Source organism: Cygnus atratus, chromosome 2, assembly GCF_013377495.2.
Source record: "Cygnus atratus isolate AKBS03 ecotype Queensland, Australia chromosome 2, CAtr_DNAZoo_HiC_assembly, whole genome shotgun sequence".
Classification (NCBI taxonomy): domain Eukaryota; kingdom Metazoa; phylum Chordata; class Aves; order Anseriformes; family Anatidae; genus Cygnus; species Cygnus atratus.
In genome coordinates this window covers 125,298,656-125,325,084 of record NC_066363.1, presented here as the reverse complement: position 1 = coordinate 125,325,084, position 26,429 = coordinate 125,298,656, and the positions used below count along the sequence as shown (strand labels likewise).

The 26,429-nt window shown below is 37.0% G+C and overlaps 1 long non-coding RNA gene across 1 annotated transcript in view; it reads right to left on the bottom strand.

Moving 5' to 3' along the window:
* Positions 1 to 2,812: 2,812 nt before the first annotated feature.
* Positions 2,813 to 26,429, bottom strand: part of LOC118256290 (uncharacterized) — a 38,294-nt gene continuing 14,677 nt past the window's right edge. Inside the window, exons 2-5 of the long non-coding RNA XR_004781185.2 lie at positions 18,675 to 18,756; positions 17,867 to 17,947; positions 4,031 to 4,077; positions 2,813 to 3,010 (exon numbers count right to left, since the gene is read on the bottom strand). This is a non-coding gene — a long non-coding RNA (uncharacterized LOC118256290). The remainder of the gene's footprint in view (positions 3,011 to 4,030; positions 4,078 to 17,866; positions 17,948 to 18,674; positions 18,757 to 26,429) is intronic.

Genomic DNA, 26,429 nt, shown 5'->3' with positions numbered 1-26,429 from the left:
ACTAATTCTCTAAGATCACTCACCTTCCTGTTTGGAAGTTTCATCTTATAGCAAAAATTCCACTTAGTTCATCAGTGCATAGTATTTCACTCTTGTACTGTAACATTTACTACATAGACATTTTTTGTATGTTTAGGATTATTCAATCCTTCATAATGCTTTCCTGTCCTTCTCTGTATTAACATTTTCTAACTTTGTTAGCAAAAATCGTTATATACTTATACTATATATATATATATTTGGTCAAAATCACTAGTGGAAACACTCTATGAAGCCTTGAATAAAGACTTTTTGAATAGAAAGCATCAGTAAAGTCTGATAATGCTTAGATAAATTTCAGTTAACTAATCATAATTAATTAATTTCTTCACATGAAATCACATAAAATTCTTTAATGGAGTCCTGAGAAATTGCATTGATTTTGATTGTCTTGTCTTAGAAAATTACTCATCTAAAAAGCCATTGTACTGGTTCAGTAAAATGCAAAATGGGTAAATCCATGGGTAAAATGGGTAAATCCATGCCACATTTCAGCTTCCACTTACTTCCATATTTTTAATCATTCTTAAAGTATTCTAAAGCCTTGTACACTACTACAAGAAACTAACATATTGTGTAGTTGCCCAGATAATTTTTTATTTTCTGTTTCATAAATGTATATCCTGTGTTGACTGTTTTCCTACCTTCCCTGATTTAACAGATTTATTAAAATTTCTGCTGTTGGACCTATATGTGCATGTGTGAGTGCATGCAGTATTGCAAGGAGATTATTTGGTTCCCCCAACCTGAGTACATTAAGTTGTTTGACTTTTGGTTTCCACTTCAGCAATTGCAATTTCCTTTTCCACATTCCCATAGCTATCTTGTCTCTGTTCTACTTTCAGTATCACCATTCTTAATAAAAATTTATCAAAATCTTCTAGGAACACAATAGTGACCCATGCTTGGCCCACTGAAATCATCAAGTCCAGACTTTCATAATCACAGGCAATAGCATAATCTAGAAAAGATTGAAGGATATCTGTGCCAAACTCTGCTTTAAACAACACTGTCCACAGAACTCTTACAAGTATCTGATAACTTAAGACATATAGTATAAAAGATAAAAAATAAAATAAAATACAAAGCTGTAGTATACCATGGGAAAACTGTAGGAGTAAACAAAACCATTTATAAGGTCAAAGGACTCTGCAGTGCGAAAAAATCACTTTGTTTGTGCCATTGAACTCCAGGAGATTTTTGATATTATTAGGGAATGGTCTTGCCCTAGTCAACATGCCCAAAATATTGTGAGTTTTTGACTCTACTAAAAAGGTCATTAGCAGCTGCTGTTTCCATTTGTTTTCCCTCCTATGCAAGAGGATAAATCTTGTTGGTACCTGCTGCAGACCAAGAAAAACTCTGAAGTCTTGGTTTAATAAATACTATGCAGTAAACATAATCAATAGAAAGAAATCACCTGCACTTTTCTTTTTAGAAGGCTTTAAATCTCTGTCCTAGTCACTATGGCCCCTAGTCACAAAAGCCCTCATGTTCTTATCTTGTTTTTTCTTTACTTATGTGCTGAAGACTCTGGCATAATTACGAGATGCCTAAACACAATCCATAATTGCATTCTACTAGCAGAATACCATTACAAAATGTTTACACTGAACAATTTTATCTCAGAAAAGCCCTTTTTCTGAGAAAAGATTTGGGATCTTGACTATGTGACAGGTGATGTCTTCTGCAGAGAAAGTATAAACCTGCATTATATTCATGTCCCTTTAAATTCTTAATAATGTAAACTGAGTGTAGCTGGAGGAAGAAAGCTAGTCCTAAGATACTGCTAAAAGAATATCTGTCCAATATCAGATTTGTTCAATAATGCTTGTGATATGTAATATGCCCAACTTTGGCCTCTTTTTTATTTTTTTCTTTTTCTTTTTTTTTCTTTTTTTCTTTTTTTTTTAAGAAAAAAAAATAAGTTTGAAGCACTTCTTAATTGAGGGATAATTTAAGAGAATTCTAATTTAAATATGTCTTCTTTTTTTTTTTGGTCATGTATCCATATGATTTTCTATGCTCCAATGACTATAAATTCAATATCTTCAAAACATTTTACTGGTCCTGTTACTGATCTTTGATTATATTTACCAGAAACTATTACTACCTCAGAATTAATTCTTACACAATCTGAATACATTGTTAAAATCTGAGGGCATCGTAAATGGAAAACTTGTCAGAAAATTGTCTCCCTGTGAAACAGGAGAAAAAACACAACACATCAACAACACAAAAAAAAAAAAACAAGAAGATTTTTTAAATGTCATTATCCATATATTATACTAGGAGTTTGTCTTACAGCAGCTTTGGTATTTGCTCTCACTCCTTTTTCTTGGTGTTTAGAGCATCACCTTCATCACTGAATTAAGTTGATCTAATTGGAATTTTATCTCACTTACTTTCTCACTCCTGTCGGGAACGCTTGGTGCTGGCACGTATGGCAATGCATGGGAGGAAAGGCTTATTTTAAGAAATTCTTTGACTTTTCAGCCTCACTGTTACAACAGCCATCAAATTCTAATTTGGGGGGGGGGGATTCTAATTTGGGGAGCACCTCTTCTGGGGGCTCTGATCATTCCACAGCCCAAGGTGGACAAAAAGAAAAATAATTTGGTCATTTCACAGGGAGAAAGTCTGTACTCCCAAAACAAAACCAGTCAGATAGCTAGCTCAAAATTAACAGACTGTAGACTGACTCCTTACCTCTCTTTCCCAACTCCACTCTTCCTGCTGCCTCCTTGCCTCCTCTTTCTGCTGTCCTGTCATCGTCCTTCCTCCCGTTACCGTTAAGTCCCGTTACCCCCCAACCCCATGCTACCCTTCTGTGGTGGCTTTTCAATAGTCCAGTGACAGTGTTTTGTGAATACAGATAAACAAGAGGGTCAATCTACCTTTCATTTCTTCTGGAGGATTATTTTGCCAACAGATCAAGAACTAAGGGTGGGAAGTAATATTTGAAATCAACCTGTAAGAAAACAAGAGGAGAAGAGAAATAAAATCTCATTCTCACAATCCCTCCCTTCTAAAAAGTTAACACTCTCCCTCAACCTGCATACTTAGTCTACTGAAAACAAGAAAAGGAAAAGGAAAAGGAAAAGGAAAAGGAAAAGGAAAAGGAAAAGAAAAAGAAAAAGAAAAAGAAAAAGAAAAAGAAAAAGAAAAAGAAAAAGAAAAAGAAAAAGAAAAAGAAAAAAAAAGAAAAATAAAAGAAAAATGAAAAACAAGAAAAAAGAAATGATCTGGCAATCAAAATTACAAATTCAAATGCAAACAGACTGTTAAGTCATAAAGTTGAGAATCCATGATTTACAGGGATTTTAGGTGGATAGTTAATTTTTATAAAGATATTTAAAGGATATGAAAGTACAAACAAAACAACAGCTTTTGCTATGGAACAACAGTTGTTGCTAGGGAATAAATAAATCCACTCTTTAAAAAGATTTGTTTCTGACATGGTCTTTTTCAGCCAAGCTTGGACACTCACAGATAAGTTTGTTCCCTACATTTTTGTATTCATTAACAAGCTTTTATTTTGGTTTTTATTCTCTTTTGCATTTACACATGGGATAGAACACTCAAAATTTTACTTTTTTTTCTGCCATTGGGCATTATTTAGTATTATGTAATTTTTTTTCTTTAACTAACTATAACCAGTACATGGTAGAAAAGTATATTTAAAAATGTATAGTGTTCATGCTTCAACAGACAAATATAAAATTCAGACTTAATTTTGAAACTTTTGTAATCTACATTCTTGTCTTTTAATACTGCATTGGTCTTTGCAGACGTAGGAGATTTAAAACTTTCATGTGTTACAACACCTGGATACAAAACCTAACCAAGAAAGAAATTCAACCTTTATCAATTTTTAAAAAAATTCCAATTTCATCTTTGCAAACCATCCCCATGTAAGCTATCTCTTAACTCTATTTTCACATAACAAAATTGTATTAAAAAAATAAAAAGTAAAAAGTAGTTGACATACCTTATTGACGTTCAATGACTGCTCATCTTCGTATGATGAAAATACACCTTTAAAAACATTTAAAACATATGCACAGTAAATTGGTGAGCTAAAATCTCTCAAAGACATATTTTGGCATCGTATCATCCTGTTGCCTATTAAGCAATTATGGAAAAGAACACTGACTACACCACAGATGTTTTCTAATTAAGTAGATCAAGGAAGACACAAATGCTAATGACTCTTTATTTTTGTTTTATGTGTTATTTATAATCTGTTGTGCTATATATATATATTAAGTCAGTAAAGTACAAATCTATATTCAACTCCTCTAAGAAACAGTTTCTTCAAAAATATTTGCTTGAAACTTTATGTTTCAGAACTATAATTTAATGTAGACCAGTTGTGAGCCTTTTAGAGTCAGCCCATGGTCTTTAGTTCTATGTTCCTTCTCTAATGTTTTAATTTCTTCTAGAATTATCCTTTCTTGCTGTTTTGATTTCAGCACCCTATATTCTTCTTTGTAATGGTGTTTCAACACATGAGTAGTTGTTCACTTTTATCAAACAGGTGAATATTACAAACTTTTGCTTGCTTTCAGCATTGTTTACATTAATCTCCAGACAATATTTGCTAAACATTTGTATAAAATCTCTTAATATATCTTCAGACCTTTTCCTGACCGAGATAACAAAGTTATAGGTGGACTTTAGTTTGAACCAGACTAAACTTTGAAACTGATGTCCCAGTTGTCCCCTCTTACCATCACTGAGTCATCCTGGAGTGCACAAATTGAATTTCTTTGGCTGGAACTAAGGTGGAAGACCAGGAGTACGTTTAATTTGCTTCAGCCTCAAATGGACATTCAATCCACATGACCTGACTAGCACTGGCCCAAAATGAAATCTCCAAAACTTGGAGTTGTGCCTTTAGGTCCTTAGCCTCCTTTCATTCCATTAACCCATTCTTTTGGACCTCCCTGCCTGCCAGCATAAACCCATGCTATGTCACTCAAACCACAAACACTAGGGATGGAGTTGTCTTTCACTGCAGTACCACTTTCTGGTTTTGAGTAATCTGAGTAACTAAACATTCCTGGTAAGTGTTACAAAGAGAAAGTGCTGTTCTTTGGGTGATAATATTATAGCAAAATTCTGAATTGGCTGTAGGTGAACCATTTAACCAGTGAAAAAAGGACAGAAACCCCAGCTGGAATTTTGAAAGCTTCATCTATGAGGCATATGTATGGGTATCAGAAGTAAAACTGAAATCAGATAAGCATGAGATATAAAGAGAAGCTTCTGGCAGAGCAGTATGATGACACAAGCAGAATGAAAGGACTCTTACTGAATAAATGGACTATTCCTTCTATGACCAAGTGACGCGCCTGGTGGATGAGGGGAAGGCTGTGGATGTGATCTACCTTGACTTCAGTAAGGCTTTTGACACCATTTCCCACAACATTCTCCTCAAGAAACTGGCTGCTCGTGGCTTGGACTGGCGTACGCTTTGTTGGGTTAAAAACTGGCTGGATGGCCGGGCCCAAAGAGTTGTGGTGAATGGAGCCAAATCCAGTTGGAGGCCGGTTACTAGTGGAGTCCCCCAGGGCTCAGTGCTGGGGCCAGTCCTCTTTAATATCTTTATCGATGACCTGGATGAAGGGATCGAGTGCACCCTCAGTAAGTTTGCAGATGACACCAAGTTAGGTGCGTGTGTCGATCTGCTCGAGGGAAGGAAGGCTCTGCAACAGGATCTGGATAGGCTGGACCGATGGGCTGAGGTCAACTGTATGAAGTTCAACAAGGCCAAGTGCCGGGTCCTGCACCAAGCAGCGCTACAGGCTGGGAGATGAGTGGTTGGAAAGCTGCCTGGCCGAGAAGGACCTGGGAGTACTGGTTGATAGGCAGCTGAATATGAGCCAGCAGTGTGCTCAGGTGGCCAAGAAGGCCAAAGGCATCCTGGCTTGTATAAGAAGCAGTGTGGCCAGCAGGTCTAGGGAGGTGATTGTCCCCGTGTACTCAGCTCTGGTGAGGCCGCACCTCGAGTACTGTGTTCAGTTTTGGGCCCCTTGCTACAAGAAGGACATGGAGGTGCTCGAGAGAGTCCAGAGAAGCTGGTGTGGGGTCTGGAGAACAAGTCTTATGAGGAGCGGCTGAGGGAACTGGGGTTGTTTAGCCTGGAGAAGAGGAGGCTCAGGGGAGACCTCATCGTTCTCTATAGGTACCTTAAAGGAGGCTGTAGAGAGGTGGGGGTTGGTCTATTCTCCCACGTGCCTGGTGACAGGACGAGGGGGAATGGGCTAAAGTTGCGCCAAGGGAGGTTTAGGTTGGATGTTAGGAAGAACTTCTTTACTGAAAGGGTGGTTAGGCATTGGAATGGACTGCCCAGGGAAGTGGTTGAGTCGCCATCCCTGGAGGTCTTTAAAAGATGTTTAGATGTAGCACTTAGTGATATGGTTTAGTGGAGGTCTTGTTAGTGTTAAGACAGAGGTTGGACTAGATGATCTTGGAGGTCTCTTCCAACCTAGACGATTCTGTGATTCTGTGATTCTGTGATTCTGTGATTCTAAAAATGACCAGGGATGTCCTTGAGGACAAAGAAGGATGAACATGTCACAGAAGAGTAACATATTTAAATCTGAGGTTCTGCTTTCTTCAGATACAGTCAGTAGAAAGACTCCTTATTAGTTTAATTAGGTTTGAACTAAACCCTGTTAGTCATTTTAACAAGCAAATGGCAGCAAAGCATTTTGTAGTAGAGGCTGATCTGTACTTAGGATTTGTCGTCCCAGCCCTGCTGAATTCTGTTGAGTTTATGCTGTTGGTTCCAATGTATCCATAAACTTCAGCCATGTTGACATCTAAACAAGGAAATTAAGCATTGTCAGGGTGCTGATAGTCTAAATGATTAAATTCTTATGGCAGTCATTGTTATTCTTTTTGCCTTGATCAGCTGTTACTAACCCAAATATTTCCCATGTAGAGTTTGGGCATAAGGCCAGCTCTGGAAGTGTCAGCTGGCAGTTGTATACTGCTCTGGGTACCAGAATATCATTATGTAGCATGATCATGACCAGAATGTGTCAACGGCCCAGACTGAGAAAATGGAACCTGGCAATATTTAATTTCCTAATATAGATTAGCTGTTGAGTTGAAGAATGTACTTTGTGCTTCATCTGGCTCATTTTAATGAAATAGTCTGAGAGGGATAGGATATAAGAATCAACCCTTCCTTTTTTTTACTTATTATCACTCAAATTGGGATATCTGTAATATCTACGTTAATATAGACTAGTGCAGCATACAAAAGGTCAATATGATTTCACTGAAAATTAATATTAAAAAAAGAACAAACAAACAAACAAGCAAACTAGGCTTTATTTATTTATTTATTTTGCAATGAAGTTCCTATGTTTAGAGACTTTGAAATCTGAAAGGAGCTCTATTCAGAACAATGGCACTTGATTCCAGAGTGATGAACTCAGAACAATTAATTCAGCAATGAAAGTGATGTGCTGTCAAAGCGCCATTCACTAAGGGGTATTCTGTCTAGGGAGAGGGATACTAGTTACATGACACTGTACATACACTTTCATATTTAAAAGAACTTCAGATATATTTACAATCAGGAGCACAGTGAATGCTGCTTCTTTGTAATAGTTTTTCTGGCTTTCATCATTTTGGATATTGTGTTTTCAGACTTGTGCTGATGAGTACTATAAGAAACTCTTGATATTTATGAGCAGTAGTGAATTCTTGATGCCTGTAAAATAGCAATTAAAAAGTCCAAAATGATATACATCCTCATCAGTGCACCCACCTGAATTAGTAGATAACAATGGAGGTAAATTGTCTGGACTGCCATGGCGCAAACTCCATTCCTTTCAAATTATATTAAATTAAATGACATTTTTAAGGATGCAAATGGTTAATGAACAAATCTCTTTGAATTAAAAATTTAACAAAAGCTTTGTGAACACATAAAAGTGATCTGTTGATAGGTAACTTCCTGCTCCAACACCTTTACAGTCCAGCTGTGTCTAAACAAAGAAACATGTCAGTAGAATGGCCTCTATCATATGCTAATGACAGAAAGCAGCAGGAATTACAGAATAATGTGGATTTTAGAGAAGAGGCTGGAGTTAAGAGATCTGGAGATCATAGAGAAACTATGAATGTACTTGAAGGTGTAACATTAGTGCAAAAATCGAAGATCATGCATGCAGGAATTTCAGCAGGGAGTTCATGGAGACCCAAAAGTCCTAGGTTCTCTCATATTATTTTGCCTGGGGAAAAAAAGAAAAAAAAAAAGACAGGTTGATGCTGAAAGAATCATCTGTAGGCAATCCTCCAAGTAAGTCTTTGGTGCTCAGTGATGGGTTGGCCAAGGAATTCCTGGAAAATTACAGCTAGGTGGGGAGGTGTAGTTTGGATTGTTCATCCTTGAGTCGTGGATCCTGTGTGCCCAAGTGATTTGCATGTCTAGCATGTCAGATCCATGAATTATGTAAAGATTTAAAGGTAAAATGCTACATTTATTAAAGCTGCAGATGGATGTTAGAATAACATTATAAAAGGAAAACACATTTTTAAGGTTACACTTAACAGTATGAATCCTCACTAGCAGATATACTTTCTCAGTCTCTGAGGCTGGTTAACAAGACTCTACAATCATTTCCAGAGCATGCTTTCAAGAATTCTAAAACTTCATCTTTCTTGCTTCTATTTTGACAAATACTAGAATTCTTCACTACGAGGGTGGTAACTGGAATAGGTTATCTAGAGAAGTTTATGCCCCATCCCTGGAAGTGTTGAAGATCAGGTTGGACAGGGCTTTGAGCAACCTGGTCTGGTGGGAGGTGTGCCTGCCCATGGCAGGAGAGTTGGAACTAGGGGATCTTTAAGGCCCCTTCCAAACCAAACCATTCTGTGATTCTATGAACTGTCTTCAGTGTCTTGATTTTTATAGTACAGCCTAGTTACCATGTTCTCACCTCCTGCCTTGCTTACAAGTTTCTTCAGTATAGTGGCATGTTTTTATAAGTGCAGTACCATGAGAAGCATCAATTGTACAAGCTCCTTTTAATTTATATTTAGCTTGCTATGTGCTTTGCAGAGAAGCTATATGTGGCATAGCATAAGATTGATCTGAGAAAGGATGTGACCTTTCCTTTCCCCCAGCCACTCCACATATTTTGTTAGATTTACAGAAATCATGCAGAGCCTTGTCACAGGGACTAACAAGGGATGTCCACTAGAAATCTACTTGTAGACAGCTTCCAGAGACGGGAAGGAATAAGACCTTAATGTGTTATTTAATTAGAGAAAAACTGTAAGCCACCTTTCTGGTGCATCAAAATGCAATCCTAGGATTCAGTAGAAGATATATTCCTGGTAACACTAATGTCACACTAATTGACAGCTATTCATTGATGGATATTTGCAGCAGTGTTAATGGGTAAAGCAGAAGTGATGCCACTGTACAAGACAGAAGGCAGTAATTAGGATCATAAAGAAAATTAATTTAACTTCAGTAGGACTGAGAAGAATTTCTAAAAAGAGATGGGGAACACAGAACACAGAATTTATTTCTTGATCAAAGGCAGTGGTGGCCTGGCTTATTTAACTGAGTTTAATATTCCTCAAACTCTGATAATGAAATATTTCAAAAGGGGTCACAGAACATTAGAAGTAGTCAGCAGCAGCAGCTCAGTCCACAGCAGTAATTACTGGCTGAAAATACTTTTGCTATGTTAAGAACTGATCATTTAATTGTTGGCAGCACCAAATATGCATTGCACACAGAGAAATATGGTTATGAAACAGTCTTGCAACAGTGAAGATAGAACAAAAGAAAAATAACCCCAGGTGTCCATCATCAAGACATTTGTAAATACTTTGCCTGCATCATGTGAGAGTCATGTGACAAGGAGACTGCTCCAATGACCCAGGAAGTCTCACACTCTAATATATCAATAACAAGCCATTTGTCTTCTCCTTCAGTGCGTAGAATAGCTCTGGCATAGCTACTTTTTTATTTGTAATTTTAGCTGTTTATTTTGGATTTTTCTTGGTTATGAACCAGCTTTCACTCGTTATCATATAAAAGGTCCTTTCAACATGTTTGCCCTTTGATCTATGCCCCATCTTCTGACTAGGATGAACTCCCAGTATAAAATCTGTCTTTAACGTTTACCACTGCCGTAAGTCCTGCAAACAATTCTTGACAACTAGTATCTTGTGCCTCTCCTTTCTTATTTTATAATGGTCTTACTACAGATGTTACCTTAGTCTGTTGTTTTTCTGGAGCTCTGGCCCCCTTAATCTATGTTTAGGTATCAGTAGGGCAAAGTACAATGTAAATCTTAACAACTCGGGTTGTTGCCATAGTACTCAGAAATAACAGCTTCAGCAAAAAACATTGCACATTTGCAAAGCTAAGCACTTAAGTGTTAAGAAATGCCAGAATCGGTATATCTCTACATCCTTAATTAGACTTTTCTTATAAAACATTTGTCACATGTATGATCACATACTTTTTTTTTTTTTTTAGTTTTACACACTCGTCTACACTTTTCAGTGAAAATTATGCAGTTCTGCTGTGACTGCCTCAGAGTTGTGCTGCTAAAGAATATTCTTACCTTAGGTTCTCTGCCTTGTTGCAGATTTGAAAGCAAGTTTGGAATTAGAAGATTGGTAAGTAGTAGAAAGCTGGATACGGAGGTGTACCTTTGCTAAAAGATAGGATGAAGTGAGAAATAGGGAATACAACACTCTCTTGATTTATAAAGCAATTCAAGCAGGAGAAAATCCTGTGTTTCCTTGCAAAATTTACTAGAGCTCCTTGTTTCAAATATTGTAGCTTGGCTGGCAGAAGCAGCTGAATGAGCCTCCACTCACTCTCATTACATGTGCAGAGAAAAAATGTAGCAGCCTGGTCTAAGTGCTAGAGTTTGGGATCAAGCATGAGTGCTAGCACATGCTGCCTCTGTGTTGTGACATAATAATACTCCCAGACTTTGGCCATACATAACAAATTGCGGGGTGTTTCTAAACTCTTGAGTCGCAGGGGTGGGGTGGAACAGAGTTCCTTGGGTTCCCCAGGAAATGGGTGGTGCAGACCAAGCTGGAGCATGCTCTGGCAAGGACCCCAGCGTGCACCATTTTGAAACTAGCAGGTAATTGCAGCTGTAGTCTTAGTCACCCACCCAAGATACACTGATAGTCAGTAGCAGGACAAAGAAATATGTGAAGATATTTTAAGCCCTAGCTTGAGATTCTTACTGCTAACCCATCCTAGAAAAGATTGCATGTGTCTATCACCTTTTCACAATAAAGGAATGCTTTAAATGAATACTTTTGTTCATGCAAACTACACTGCGTATGCTGTCTACATAATCAGAAACTATGGGATAGTTTATGCATCCTCCATAGTACTTACCCTTGTCAAGAAAACATTGATATAATCTGGGTCATCTCAAACTAGCTTTGGGGGTCTGTGTTTATGAGCACTAGGATTATTACATTTTACATGCAGATTATTGTATAGTATTCTAAAGCAGGAATTACTCCCTTTCAGTCATGAAAATCATTCAACTGCATGATCATAGCATTAGCAAAACTGCAAGATAGATGCCTGTCACTTCTCTCCAGAATTTCAATGGCAAAAAATAAGTGTAACTGGTGAGGGGAAAAAAATATTCCACATCTTGATACTTGGGAGAAATCTAGTGTGATCAATACCATCAACAAAATTATGCTGGTTTTAAGCCACTGGAAGCAGAGGACAATCAGGCACAGAGGCTGTATCGCAGGTGGAGCAAATGCAACAAGACAACACCATATATATATCCTTTTTTCAATATTCTTCACTTCACTGAAATTGAAACAGAAGCCATATATATATATATGTGCATATATATATATGAGATTAATATAAATAGACCCTTACTTTACTGTATTCCTATGTTTGATGACCATTACATATTTTTTAATGAAGAATGATTTCATTCTGCTCTGTTGTGGGAATGTGCAATGCCTTCATCTTCTGCGTAGAATATTCTTTCTGATGCTCAAGGATCAAGCATTTAATGAGCCTTTCAATATTATCTATTCACTGTAAGTGGTAGAGTAAAAGCTTCATGGAAAAGAGTCTATTTGATCTAATATATATATTTTTATATGCTATTATGAATTCCATATTATGCCTTTTGATGTCAATTCCCATATGTGGTCCTTATGGAGCACTTTTTAATTATTTCATTATGGTGCTAAATCATTCCCAATCAACAAATAGTATTATGATTTTAAAAATATGATTTGGGCATTTCAGAATGCATGGAAGAAAAACACAAAAACCAAAGAGTTATGTTTATTTCGATGCACAAAGAATTTGAAAGATTTTCAAAAATGACATTACTAACATTAAATAAAAGAGGGAAAAATCTAGATTCTGAACCACTTGGAAAGTTCATGCAAATCAGCTATGATCAAATGCATTGTTAGTGCAGAACTGAAAGTATCTAGCTTTGTACTATAATCTTAAAGTAATCCAAACTGGTAGAAGTAATCCATTCAAACATGATTTGAAAATTACAGTTATAGTACTCTAGCTATTTTTTTTTCTTCCCTTTCATTGAAAAAATATATAATTAAAATTATTATTTTAACATATATATGTTTATTTACACACACATTCAAAGATTATATCTTCTAGGGATCAGTTCTGCTCCTAGTGCAGGTCACTTTATACTTGTGGTTTGAAAGATATAATTAAGCACTTGTCTATAAAATTTTCGTTTTCTTTACCAAAGAAGTAGTCTGATTCCTTGACCAATTATATTTTAATCTTTCAGCCTATCCCAGTCATTTGGTGAGAACAATAACTTTATCTCTCTGAATGATAACAGGTAACACGAGATTTCCTTCCTTCCTTCCTTCCTTCCTTCTTTCCTTCCTTCCTTCCTTCCTTCCTTCCTTCCTTCCTTCCTTCCTTCCTTCCTTAAGGTATAATGTTGCATATAGGTCTAGCACTTGGAATATAGATATAAACATGAGAAATGTTACAGATTTGACAGTATCCTTAAGTTTCCTGTACTTGGATAAATAACTGAATAAATGCTTCATGCTTCCATGCCAGCCAGGTCTTGAAAGCATCCAATCTGTTTCAAACCCTAGGCTTTGTACAGATCCCTTCTGGCTCATTGTCTTAGGCTTTGAAACTCTGAATTTAAATTGCCTTAACTCCTGAAACTAGCACTCTGGCTAGCTGACTCTTCCTTGATGCCCGTGAGATCAGAATTTCATCTCTAGGAACAATTTGCATTTCTGTCTAGATCTTTGAGGCCACGAGATAGGCTTCAAAGGAGACATTTTTCTTTTCAACAAGAATTTTTAGGATTTTATTTGGAATGGATTTTAGAACCACAGCCATTTTTAGTGGCTAGGTACAGAAGAGTCACAGACCTCTACAAGCTATGATCAACCTTTCTCTTGTGAGTAATTAGGCCCAACCTACCTGTCAATGTGAACAAGTGTCTCTGATTCATTATTTTGCATCTTCTTTCTGATCACATGGCATGTTTTTGCAATAAGAAAGTGCAGCTAACTGAGCATATGGTAAGCATTTGGCAATTGTGTTTGTGACCCACTGATCAACTTCACATCTTAGAGGGTCACACTAAGACAAACTCTGAAGACAAACTTTACTTAGATTTGCTATTCACTTTGGAAACTAGGCTTCTGATCAGCCTAAAAAAGCCCCTGCATCGCACTACCTAGTTCCTGTGGTAGTGCAGTTAGATCGGCCTGAGATACCTCTGCCCTGAAATGCTGCTTTTATAAGTGAGAGAACTTTCTGGCGTTAGAATAAGGTAGCTTTCCTGGTATTCACAGCCCTAGAAAATCACACTAAGAAACCAAAGCTGTTTTTTGACCACATGTAGTTCACTCTACCTATCTGCATTTCACATTGTTAATAGTGGTTCTTAAGCTATCTGGGGAAAGCTCCTTTTTAATCCAATTCTATATGGATATAGTCCTCCCTGGACTAATAGATCTGTCAGTAAGTGCTGAAATTCTCTCTATTGACATCTTAATTAGGATACAGAATCTTAGGAGGAGCTAGAAATGACTTGACAAGCTTGTTTTCTGGGTTGCTTTGATCAGGCTTCTAAGACTTCAGACTTGAGGCTACAAATTGCTAAATTTGACATGCATACATGTGTGTTGTCTCTTACCTTGGCACTATTTTATCTGGGTATGTCCAGTATTATTACGTATTTATGGAGACAGGAAACTTTTGTATGTCATCAGAAGAAAAGTTTTTCTTGGGGGAAGAAAACTCGTTTTCACTTTAAAGTAAAAGGAATGTTTTCATCTATGCTGGAACCTGTGACAGTAGTGATAGCAAATAAGATTGTCTGCAGGATCTAGATTGTGAAGTGTGTGACTTAAGTTCCCCAGTGTCCAAGCTAATGCCTTTTCTTTGTCAGAAACGTAAGCTCTTCAATTCACCTAATTCTACATAATTGAGCAAAATGATATTGAAATAATTCTAAAAAGTTTTTCTAATGTATATCACTTAACTGTTGCACTCCCCACACCCCCCAAAAAAAAAAAAAAAAAGGGGGACATTTTAATTACACAACATATAACTCCATAACAAACGAGACTGTGCAGAAAGTGGTTGCAAAGCTGTTGAAATTATATTCAGCACATGATTCCAGCCTGGAAAAAAAAATTAATGCTAATAGTTTCTTTCAAATCTAATAAGTGGAACAATCGGAGTTCTGAATGATGGATGGATTCTTCTGTTAATCATAAAAGACTTCCCAGAAATTACTTGTTTAGTTTAAAGTCGTTAGTTTTAGCTAGCTATAAAAAGACAAAGTAGTTGATTTATAATTTCTTTTGTAGTACAATAGCTTTAGAATGGGGACAACTTGCTCTGGATTTTTTTTTCAAACTCTAATTATCCTTGAGAGTAAGTGCATGTTATTTTTTTTGGTACATACCAATAACTAAAATTTTCATTTATTGATGGTTTCACTTAAGAAATACCATACAGTTTTATGGCAAAATTAAGGTAAACATTTGTCAATTTTTAAGTGTGAAAACAAACAATCAGAGATGCAAGAAATGCTTCTTATTCAAATAATATATCTGAGTTTAACAGGTTAATATGTTGATTTTGCATTTGCTTTATGTGTGAAAGAAGAATATATTAAAAAATGTTTCAATGGTTTTCCAATGATATTTTAAATTACTCTAGAGCCCTTAAGCTGATTAGACCCCTATTTTTGGAGTAAATTTATTTGAGAACTTTACAAAACCTAAAAAAGTCAAAAAGTTTTTAAATTATTATTCCACTTTATAAAGAACATGACAGTTTTTCCTCTTAATTAGTAGGGTTTTAAAATCAAAATAATTAATAAATGTCACAAATTATACTGTGTAATTTGATTTTAGTTTTCAAAAGCTACTTAAGCTTCAAAATCAAATCAGATAATTTTTCTAGTTCCCCTAAGAATGATACCTGTGCTCTTCACAGAGAGTTGTGAATTTTCTTTCTTACTTTGCTGCTTTTTCTATCCTGCTCTCACAAAAGTGAGTATCAGAAATGCATTCAATGACTCTATGTTAATCTCTGTAGAGGACTGAATAACCAAGTCTCTTCTTTAGTCAACAAGAGTTTTTACCTGAATGCAAACATAACATCCATGAAAACTTGGTGTGGATTTGAGATATTCACTGGGCATTGGCATGTTTGTGTATATGAACACAGCTGAATAGAAGTTGTGCTTGCCAAACATAAGGGAGGTTTCCAGCATTTTGCTGCACACCTTTGAGCATTTATGTCTCTATGTAGCCACAACATGCTTTTCTTATCACTTACCCACAAGCTGTGTGAACCCCTATGCAGTTTCTTTTGGTACTTAACCCACTGGTGACTGACTGTTTGAAGTGAAACACAGAAACTGCAAATTCTGGGGGTTTTGCTACACAACGTCTAGGATTCTTAAAATATGTGGCAGTACACCAGAAAAAAAAAAAAAAAAAGGATTCTAATCTTTGAGAGGTAAGAGAGGTAGACAAGGGCAAAGAAGATGTGACACAACAATTCTGGACTAGAAAAAAGTGGAAGAACAGTATATGGACAAAAAGCACAGAGAATGAAGTGTGACTCAATACTAATTCCTTCTGATCTGAATTACAACTACAACATAACACTGTGTATTAAAATTGACAGACCCTGAAATTTACCTGAAAAGGACAATCATTTACTATATTCAGTCATTTTATAAGAGACTGAGGCAGGCAGTGTGCTAGTATAAAAGGAACATTCACAAGCAAGGAAGCAAACTAACCAACATAAAGCTGACAGCTGTGGTTGCATATACCAGAATAAACAAGACAAAGCAGAAGAAGTAATGGGGATGATGGGACAGGTTTTAAACCTCTTTGAAAAAAATAAAATGAGGCTTATATCACGGTTAAAGAAGAGCCATAAGAACCTGTAAGATTAATAGTTTACAGTTTCCATGGTAAACTATCAAACAGGCCTGCTTAAGCCCAGCTTTAAGACCATTGTCTTCCCAACAATTTTCATATAACATAAACTTAAGTTTTACATTTCGTTTCTGAGACAGAATTAGGAGCCTTCATTAGTTTTTGTGCCACATTAATCTTTCACCAAGCATTCTGAAGATATCACAGAGACATGAAAAACTGCTGTTGTAGAGATTACCCCATTTAGTGCAGTCAACCTCTACAGAAACAGTTCATTGACCTACTACCGTAATATAAATCAGAGGTTATAAATTCTAATACTTCAGTTTGCAGACAAGAAGAAGCAATATCATTTTATCTCTTACACTTTCATATACAATCTGAAAGAACAATTACCTTGTTCTGTCAACCATGAGCAAAAGAGTCTGGTGCCCCCCCAATGCACACTTGCTGGGCTATAAAACACACACACTGCAACATCCTGCCTATTGTTATTACAATTCAGTAACAGACAATATTGGGTAAAGTAGAAAAGTTCTAACAAGTTCCTTGAAGTTTAACTAAAACAATCCTAATATGCCATTAGACTCATAACGGTATCTTCAATAGATCTAGGCTGCCATGTGTTCCACCTCCACTCCATGTGTGGAGTTCATTATAGGGTTGGAGCTTACATCTGTTGCCTCATAACAGATCAATTATTGATTCATCCATGGTGAAATGCACTTTAGCTCTCTTGTCTCCTCAGTCAATATAAAGAGACACAGACACTTCCACAGGGCAATTTATTCCATCTTAAGAAAGTTCTCTAAAATAAGCAGGATTTCAATGTCTACATGAAGAGATTAAATGTTAAATACACCCTTAATGTTTACAAAAGCTTGTAGAGTAATCCCTGATATTTATCTTATTTTACACAAACTGAAAGAAAGGAAGAAAGGAAGGAAGGAAGGAAGGAAGGAAGGAAGGAAGGAAGGAAGAAAGAAAAGAAAGAAAGAAAGAAAGAAAGAAAAGAAAGAGAAAGAAAGGAAGGAAAGAAAATGTGAACAAGAAAGTAGACATTAAATATCATGAGTAATTCCTATATAATTGTTATGGAATGCTTATAGCTTCACTACTAAAATTATTGTGAACAAACGCCACAGTAAGGTTCCTTTCCATAAATGCACTTTTAAATTAACCTGAAATAATTGTTTAAAATATAGAATGTCTGTTTTCCTCAAGATATTTAATTTACTACCATAGTGTTTTTAATATTGGTAACTTGTGCTCAATTTCAGTTCACAGTTTGACCCCATGTCTTCTTAGGTATTTTTGCATAAAGGTCAACCACAGTATATCTACTTACCTGTTCTACTCTGAATTCAGTTAGCCAGTTGACAGCACAAGCTTCCAGACAGGATGCCAGTATGCAAATCTACCTCCAGTCCTGTAATAACAAAAACATTTCTCTCAGCCTGTATCACCATTAACATCCTTTCCTTGTTGTTTTTGCTTCTGTTTTTTGTATTATATCAAATAAAAGGATTTTGTGGTGTGGTAGGTGACTAACCCAAAGCACTTATTTAAAACATTCACTGCTGTACTGTGAATACCTGTGGTTTTGATTCAGAACTCCCTGAAAACACTTTTTCCTCGCAACAGTCCTAGATAGTAGGTACTCAAAGCCCTGTAACTCAATCTTCAGAATGAATGAATAAATAAATAAATAAATAACAATTTGAAGTAATCTGAGCTGCTTCTTCTCATTTGCTCTTATAAGGAGACCATTCTAAAAAAGCAAATTTGCCACAAACCACTCAAACACAAGGCTCATGTGTATTTGGAAAGCTGGGAACACCTTGAGAGCAGTGGTGCAAGCTTCAGAAATTTGGGAATAACAACAGAACACTATTATGAGTTACACATACTAATAAATGTTACACACTGAGAAGTAATAATTTTCCTCTCCCTAACTTTCATGTTCCCCTCTCACCCATTCTTCTCATCATCTCAACCAACTGTTCATTCAGGTACATAACAGCTGAAAAGGATGAAGGAACCGAAGGAGAAAGAGAGAAAACATGAGGGGCATGAGAAAACATGAGAAAACATGAGGGTGGATATAGGAATTATGGAGAGAACAAAGGGCTGGGGAAGAGCTGAGCAGTACACACCTGCACCATGGATTGTGTAGAACTGCATAGATGCCATCCCACTCCAGATCTCCGCTCACTGCAACCTGGGGCAATCCTGTGCCTACAAGGTAAGGAGAGGGCCATGGGATCAATGGATTCCAAACACCAATATTTATTGCCCATTACTGATTTGTAGAGATTGTAAAGACATTACAGTAACAATAAAAATGTAACTTCATTTGGAGTATACCTAGTAGGAATCTTATCCATTGGGTACTTGAAATCTCCAGCAACTTAAATTCAGGGTTTTCAGAAGGAAATGTGTTTAAAAAAACAAAAACAAACAAAAAAAAACACACAACAACACATAGATAAATCTATAAGAGGCACCATTGTAGCTTTGTGCCACTCTGTCCACTTTTTTCCATCACAGCTTTTTGGACAGAAAGAAATCAAATAGAAGAACTCCTCTCAGCCTCATTCCCCTATCACATGTATCTTTCTGTCACCATAAACTATTGTGTAACCCAGGCCATTTCAAATTTGATGGCTTCACTAAGTTCTGAGCTTGTTTATTGTACGGAGTGTAAGAGATACATAATCATTGTTTCTGAAACTTTTTTTTTGAAAAATTGTGAATTTCTGCATATGCTCATGGCCCCAGCAGCTGTGTGTGAAACATTTCATGAACATCACTGTGGCTAATTTATTTGGTCATCTTCTCTCTGGAATTTCCAAACCCTGCAAGAAGTTGTAGCTTATTAGAAGCATTTGCTTATGTAGGAAGGTTTTGGTAGTAGGAAGGGGGCTGCAAGGGTGGCCTCAGTGAATTGTCCAGCAGCTGCCCCATGTTAGGTAAGAGCCAGTTCCAGACAGCTCCAAAAGGGTGCTACCATTGGCCAGAGCTGAGCCAGCAAGGGACCCTGGTGCACCTCTGTGAACGCAGAGTTAAGAAAGGGTAAAAAGCACTGCACAGCAGCTGAGAGAAGTGAGAAAATGAGAGAAACAGCCTTGCAGCCCCCAAGGTGAGTGCAGCAGGAGGGCAGGAGGTGCTCCAGGCACGCAGCAGCAGTTCCCCTGCGGCCTGTGGAGAGGCCCCTGGTGGAGCAGGCTGTCCCCCTGCAGCCCATGGGTCCCACATGGAGCAGATCTCCACGCTGCAGCCCCTGGAGGAGCCCCCGGTGGAGCAGGTGGATGTGGCCTGGAGGAGGCTGCGGCCCATGGAGAGCCCCCGCAGGAGCAGGCCCCGGGCCGGAGCTGCAGCCCATGGAGAGGAGCCCACGCAGGAGCAGGGGGTCTGGGGGGAGCTGCTGCCCATGGGAGACCCGTGCTGGAGCAGTTTGGATCATGTGAGCAGATGGACCATGTGGGAGCAGTTCTTGAAGAACTGCAGGCTAAGACCCATGTTGCATCAGTTCATCCCATTGGGGGTACCCCATGCTGGAGCAGGGGAACAGTATCAGGAAGAAGGAGTGGCACATATGAAGCATTATGGACTGACTGCAACTTCCATTCCCCATTTCCCTGCACTGCTCAGGGTGAAGAGGTAGAAGAATTGGGAGTTAAGTTGAACCTGGAAAGAAGGGAGGTGGGAGAAGATGTGTTATTGGTTGTTTTTTCATAGAATCACAGAATATCCAGAGTTGGAAGGGACCCACAAGGAGCACTGAGTGCAACTCTTGGCTCCACATAGGACTACCTAAAAATTAAACCATAAGTCTGAGCATGTAGTCTAAACAGTTCTTGGACTCCAGCAGTCTTGGTGCTATGACCATTTCCTCCTCTACAAACAAGATTGCTATAGAACCAGTGCCAGAGATGTATGTAGAAGGTATATAAAACTGGTGAATTTTCATGATTTTCTCAATTCCACCAGTTAGACAGCTGATGAAGTACTGTTATTGCTGCACTGAAAATTTAGTTGAAACATGAAGAACTTCACATGTTCTTGTGTGGAAAAGAAAGGAAACTCAGTAAAAGTGAAGGGTTACCTAAAAACAGGATATCTCACTGTTGCAAAAGAGGACTTGCTAGACATATTTAAATCCTTTCCTACACAGTATTTTATTTTCTAGTATTTTTCCTTTCTATACTTCACTCCTTTTCACACATTTTCCTGCCATATCTTTTAATGCACTTTTTTTTTTTCTGTCCATTTTTGTAAGTAGACATCATGACTGAGCAAGTGATCTGCTGAAAATGTTTCAGATCCATTCAAGTTCAGAGCAGATCAAAGATCTCAGCTAGAATAGTTTAAATTGCTTAGTCCTGCCTCAGCTTTGAATTCAGCTGAGGGAAAGCAAGCAAAGTTTTATAACCCATTCTGCTCACTTGAAGCAACAACGCCAGGCTAAAAATAAGAACATATTTATTAAAAATTCTATAAACTAATTTTTTTTCACCTGGACGTTCTGTGTTAAGGTTTTGATAAGTATAATCATAAAATTTTAATATTTATATCAGAGTATGACCCTTTTTCCATATTTTTCTTTATAGTGGCATACTACGGTGCTATATGATCCAGTGTTCTACACATATGCAAACAGCGGTCTGTGTTCATTATCTTAGGTTTGGAAGCTTTTTCAAAAGAAAAAAAAGTTGAATATGCAAAATTTCACATTTTCCTGTATCACATTATTTCCCATAAGTACATTCCATCTCTTGTTAAAGACCACACATGAAAAATGTCATAGTCAATACTTTTGTTTCTCAAAACTGAGATACAGAAGGTTTGGGGTTTTAAAAATCAAATGTGAAAGCAGATTATAGCTATAACTATGGAATTGCTACCGCAGCATCATAAAACAGTATAAAGACTGTGAAACTTTCAGCACTTGAAAAGAAAGCCTTATTTAAAAAATATTTCCATATGTTAATCAGATGTTCATGCTACTTTACACATTTTGATGTTAAATCCACCCAGAGACAGATATTATTATACTCAACCACCAATAAGTGGCATCAACTTTCTGGAAAAAACTGAAAGGATACAAATGTGCCTTCATTGTGTATGTGCTAAATGAAGCTTAGCTTTGTTAAACAGCATTGGAACAGTTACAGTGCTAAGTGAGAGACATAAAGAAAGATTCATATGAGCAAAAGTAAATGGAAATGAGCTAAATTTAGTTCATCAACCTTCTGATTTTTTCTAAATCTTGCAGGATGCCATCTAGTAGATGCTCAGGAAAATAGCTAAGAGAGATTAACTAATTGATTAAGAGAATGTCAGTGAGGGAGAAGGACAAGAAGAATATAAAATAAAATAAAATAAAATAAAATAATGAAATAAAAATAAAATAAATAAAATAAAATAAAATAAAGAACAGTAAAATAATTTCTCGTGTTATTACACTTTAAACTTTGTATTCTTTCATATGTATCTTTCTGGAAGTCTATGTCTATGCATTTTAGAATTTTCACAGCATGGTGAAAATCAGACACCACACAGCCAAACAGCAACATCTATAAAATGACTGCAACTTCCATGTATCATGGATTACTTAAGATCATTTGGTCAAGCACTTTTTCTTGGATATAATGCAATTCATTCTAGTGAATGACCCTACTTCTGAACCTCTTTTTTTTTTTTCTTTTATGAAGATTTTTATGCTAGAATTCTGTGTTGAAGCTGCCCACCAGTTTAAGGTTATCCTTTTTGTAGCTCATACCTGGTTGGTACTTTAATTCAAAATTCAATTTTCCATAGGCATGTAGTCAAGGCCTACAGATAGACAATTTGTAACTGTAAAACATCACTTCAAGCAGAATAAGTTATTCACAGATGTGTGCGGAAGGAAAATGAAAAGGCATCAAACTCAAACCAAACAAGAGAATGAAATACTTGCATCTTTACCTCATCATCCTTTCCTGACCACTTTTGAGCAATACATGGGTTAGGATCTTTTCAGTGTCCATTTTCTGGGCTCAGTTTCTCCACAACATGAAGTCTCTCTCTCGTGTTGGTTTCATCTCCAGTTTTGTTTTGCTCTAAAGTTGGTGGAGTCCCTTTGATTTATACTTATAACTGCTTTTCTTCTTCTTTCTGACTCCAAAGACCTTTTACGTGTGCCTAACTTGGTCAATATGTCTTTAAAATGTTTCACTTGCCTCGAAGAAGAAAGTAATTGGGACAACCCCATCCCTCCTGAAGACAACTTACAGAAATATTAGCTTCTTGAGGTACTCCTTTGCTTGACATGGGCCCAATGTACAGATATCTACTAATATCTGTTAATCATGAATACACAGTCATGGAAGGCACTCTTCACTCGTTGTAACACAAGGAGTTTAGGAAAAAATGTACAGCAGTTACTGTAGTAATCACTAAGGATTCACTAAGGTCTCAACTACAATTCATAAGTTGTACATTCATGGATTACCTAGGCTGAATCACCATGGGCCATAAGTATGAACCTTCCACTGTAGTCATTGAATATTCTTTTGTTCATTGTTTGGATAAGGTAAATTATAACATTGTTCCGTGGTCTTTCTGATTCAAAATTACATACTTAAAAATTGATTCCAGGAAGTAGTTTCTCCAGGTTTTCCTCATAGGCGTCAGACATGAATCATGCCATAGAGACAAACTTGATGAAGGAGAGGGAGATAATACTGTATCAGGGTACCACTTCATTTGGAAGTGAATATCACGGAGAAATTGAAAACTGAACATCTTTAAGGTAATGGAATTAGTTTGGTTAAGAATAAAATGAATTAGTATCAAAAAGATCATGCAAGATCTTTCCAGTTACTGCTAGGAATTGCCTGATTTTAGGAAAGTGATGTATGCTATCTTGGACCTATTGGGAGGTGCAGTAGGCAAGTTCATGGGACAGTTTTAGCTTAATTGGCTTGCTGGGAATTTCACCTCTCTAAAGTCTGGCTGGAATGGCTCTTTGTGGCTATGGGGTGATATCAGTGTGAAATTAGCTGTGAAATGAAAAAGACCAATAAACAAGCATTAACAGGCAGCTTGCCTAGTCTAAAGCAAGAGGTAGTGATTAAAAAAGTTGCTATGAACAGCAAGAATACCACACCCCAAACTATTTGTTTGCACTTTGAACCAGAGCATTACAGAACATGACTTATGTTGTAAGCATGACTTATGTTGTAGCTTCATGTTGTCTCTAGGAAACCTTTCATAATGTTAATGGATAGAGCTGTCACCTTTCAAGACAAAATGATTTCCTGAGTTTAGCAGGAAGGCTATGGCTATTCGATTCAGTTAGTGTTCAGATTTTTAAAACAATTTAAGCATCTTGTTCCAAAAACAGTTTTACTGGACAGTAACATAATCAGAAAGTGAGAAACTGCTTCTGGAGCTGATGTCTAAATATGCACTGTAATACTGTTAAAAACAGAAAGAAATATAGGTGCCAAAACCTAATATGTCAGGGGTGAGCCAGGATGATCTGTGCTATGTATAGGTAGGTGTTTTTGCTTATGAAGTGTGAGCTAGAAATTCTAGTTCTGAGTGCAGGTATATTTATCATAAGCAATAAAACCAACACTTTGAATGAATCCTGTCCATTATAAATTCCATTTATAAAATGGACAAAAAGAGAAAGATTTACCCCATAACCATCCCCATCCCCAACATACATCACCAATTATATATGTGCTGAACGGAGCAATAAAACTCATTGCCATTAAAGATCCAGTGGAATATATACATCACCTTGTCCCACAAATCAATATAAGCCATGTATTTTTCTCATTGATGAAACCCCAAAGGTCCTCATTTAAAGCCAACTAATTGAGCTCTCATTTATAAGTTAGCACTTAATGTTGAAAGTAATTTAATATTATTCACTCAAAGTGGATCAGAGAAATAAAATGAAGAAGCAGAGGGAAAAGGGTTAGGGGAAATGCCATTCACTGGACTGAGCCTTGGTGGTGAAAGGAATAGGGTGATAAGTGCAGTAGCTGAAGTGACAGCTAAATGATATTGATGTATAATGTAAACTGAAATCCCTCCCTCTAACACGTTTTAATATTGTGTTCAGTTTTACAAATAAAACAGGATTGTGAAGTTAGAGACTTCCTTTCAGATCATATACACCTATAAGCAAAGTAACACCAAACCGAGCAAGTCAACAGCTACCATTCTGGTTGCTGAAACTTTTGTGAGGTAAGTCACACACAAAAAAAGGAATCAAGTATAAGTTGATTGTCACAATAAATGTTCTGAGTTCTGAGGAAAGGTGAGAGTACAATTTTTTTTTTTTAATACGTATTTGTGGTCTGATAATCAGCTATGTCACTACTGTTTTATCTGTAATAATTCAGAACATTTTCTGAAATAGAATAAGCATTTAAATAGATCTATGTCAGTAGTGGATTGTAACATAGTGGCTGAATTCAAGGAGATCATCCTGCTGAATACAATTCCATGCAATGGGTCCCACCGTGGACTTAAAAGGCATCTCTGATGTAACCTTTTCTAAGACTTCTTTGTATCTGCAGTCTTCTCTTATAGAATTTATATTTTCTCTTCCTTTTTTTTTTTAATTTAGTTTTTAAATTTCTTTTGGCTTTGGTTTCTTCTCCTTTGGGATTCTGTCCCTCCTTCAGCAAATAAAATCTAAGGACACTCAGTATTCTTCCCTAAAGCCAGCAACAGATGAAGGCAGCTGCAGATAAAATGACTTACTGAAACATCAGCTGTAGCCAGCAGTTCCAGCTTGTTGGAACGACACCATCTATATGCTTGAGAGACTTTTTGGAGCTATATAGCACTATAGATGACTGCTAGGGGAGTCATAACATAAGACATGCAGATGTTCCTGCTCACTCCACCCAGTCTAAGTTTACTTAATACACAGCATTTTCTTAGCTTCTTAAGGAAACAAGAAATTATAATAAGCACTAAAATGTCATGCACCACTGGTTCATGGCATATACTTCTCCATTAGACCAAAGAGTCTTGATGCCAGAAGAGCAAAAGAACCACTCAGGTCCTACTTCAATGCATCATCAAAGAGAAGGAATAAACCTGTGACTTCCTGTCGTGTAGAAAAGGTTTTATATAACAGGAGAGTTAAAACAAACAAACAAACAAACAAAAAACAAGAACAATGATCACAAGTAATAAAATGTTCACTGATGGTGTACCAGACCTGAAAGGCCTATGGAAAATTCCACTGAATTACAAAAACTTCACCACCACCACCCTTTTTTTTCTTTTTTTTTTTTTGTTAATCTACTAATGAAGTTGAACTGGAACATCCTGGGGTAAAATCTGTAAGGTGAATGCATAGTGATGCTAGATTTTAAATATTAAAATAGGAATGCTGGAGCCCTCTTCTCCCTCTCTCCTGCTGTCACACTCTGAATGCTTATATTCTCTGAGCTGCAGCCTGGGAAGAACAGATATGAGCCAAACAAGAAAAATATGGAAAAAATTATCTCCTGTGTGCTTTATATACAGGATGTACTGTTTGAATGCACAATACAGGAAATCCCATATTATAAGGGAGGTCTGGGAAGCCTGCATCTGTGTGGTTTGCCTTTTTGCAGTTCCCTAAATTAGATGGATGATGAACAAAACTCTAGACCAGCAGTTCCCACCTTCAGCAAAAGTGGGTGGAATGTAAAGCTGTTTGGCACTGCCAGACTCCTAGACCTGGCCTTACACATTGGTCTTCAGGAGGGGTGAAAATGGTATATTGTAGCATCAAAGTAGCATGATGTCCCAAACCTTTCTCTTTAACATTGTTAAATCTCTTGGGTAGAGTCACACCAGCAGAATCTCAGGAGTACACAAGCAAAACACAAAGGATCTGAGACATCCAT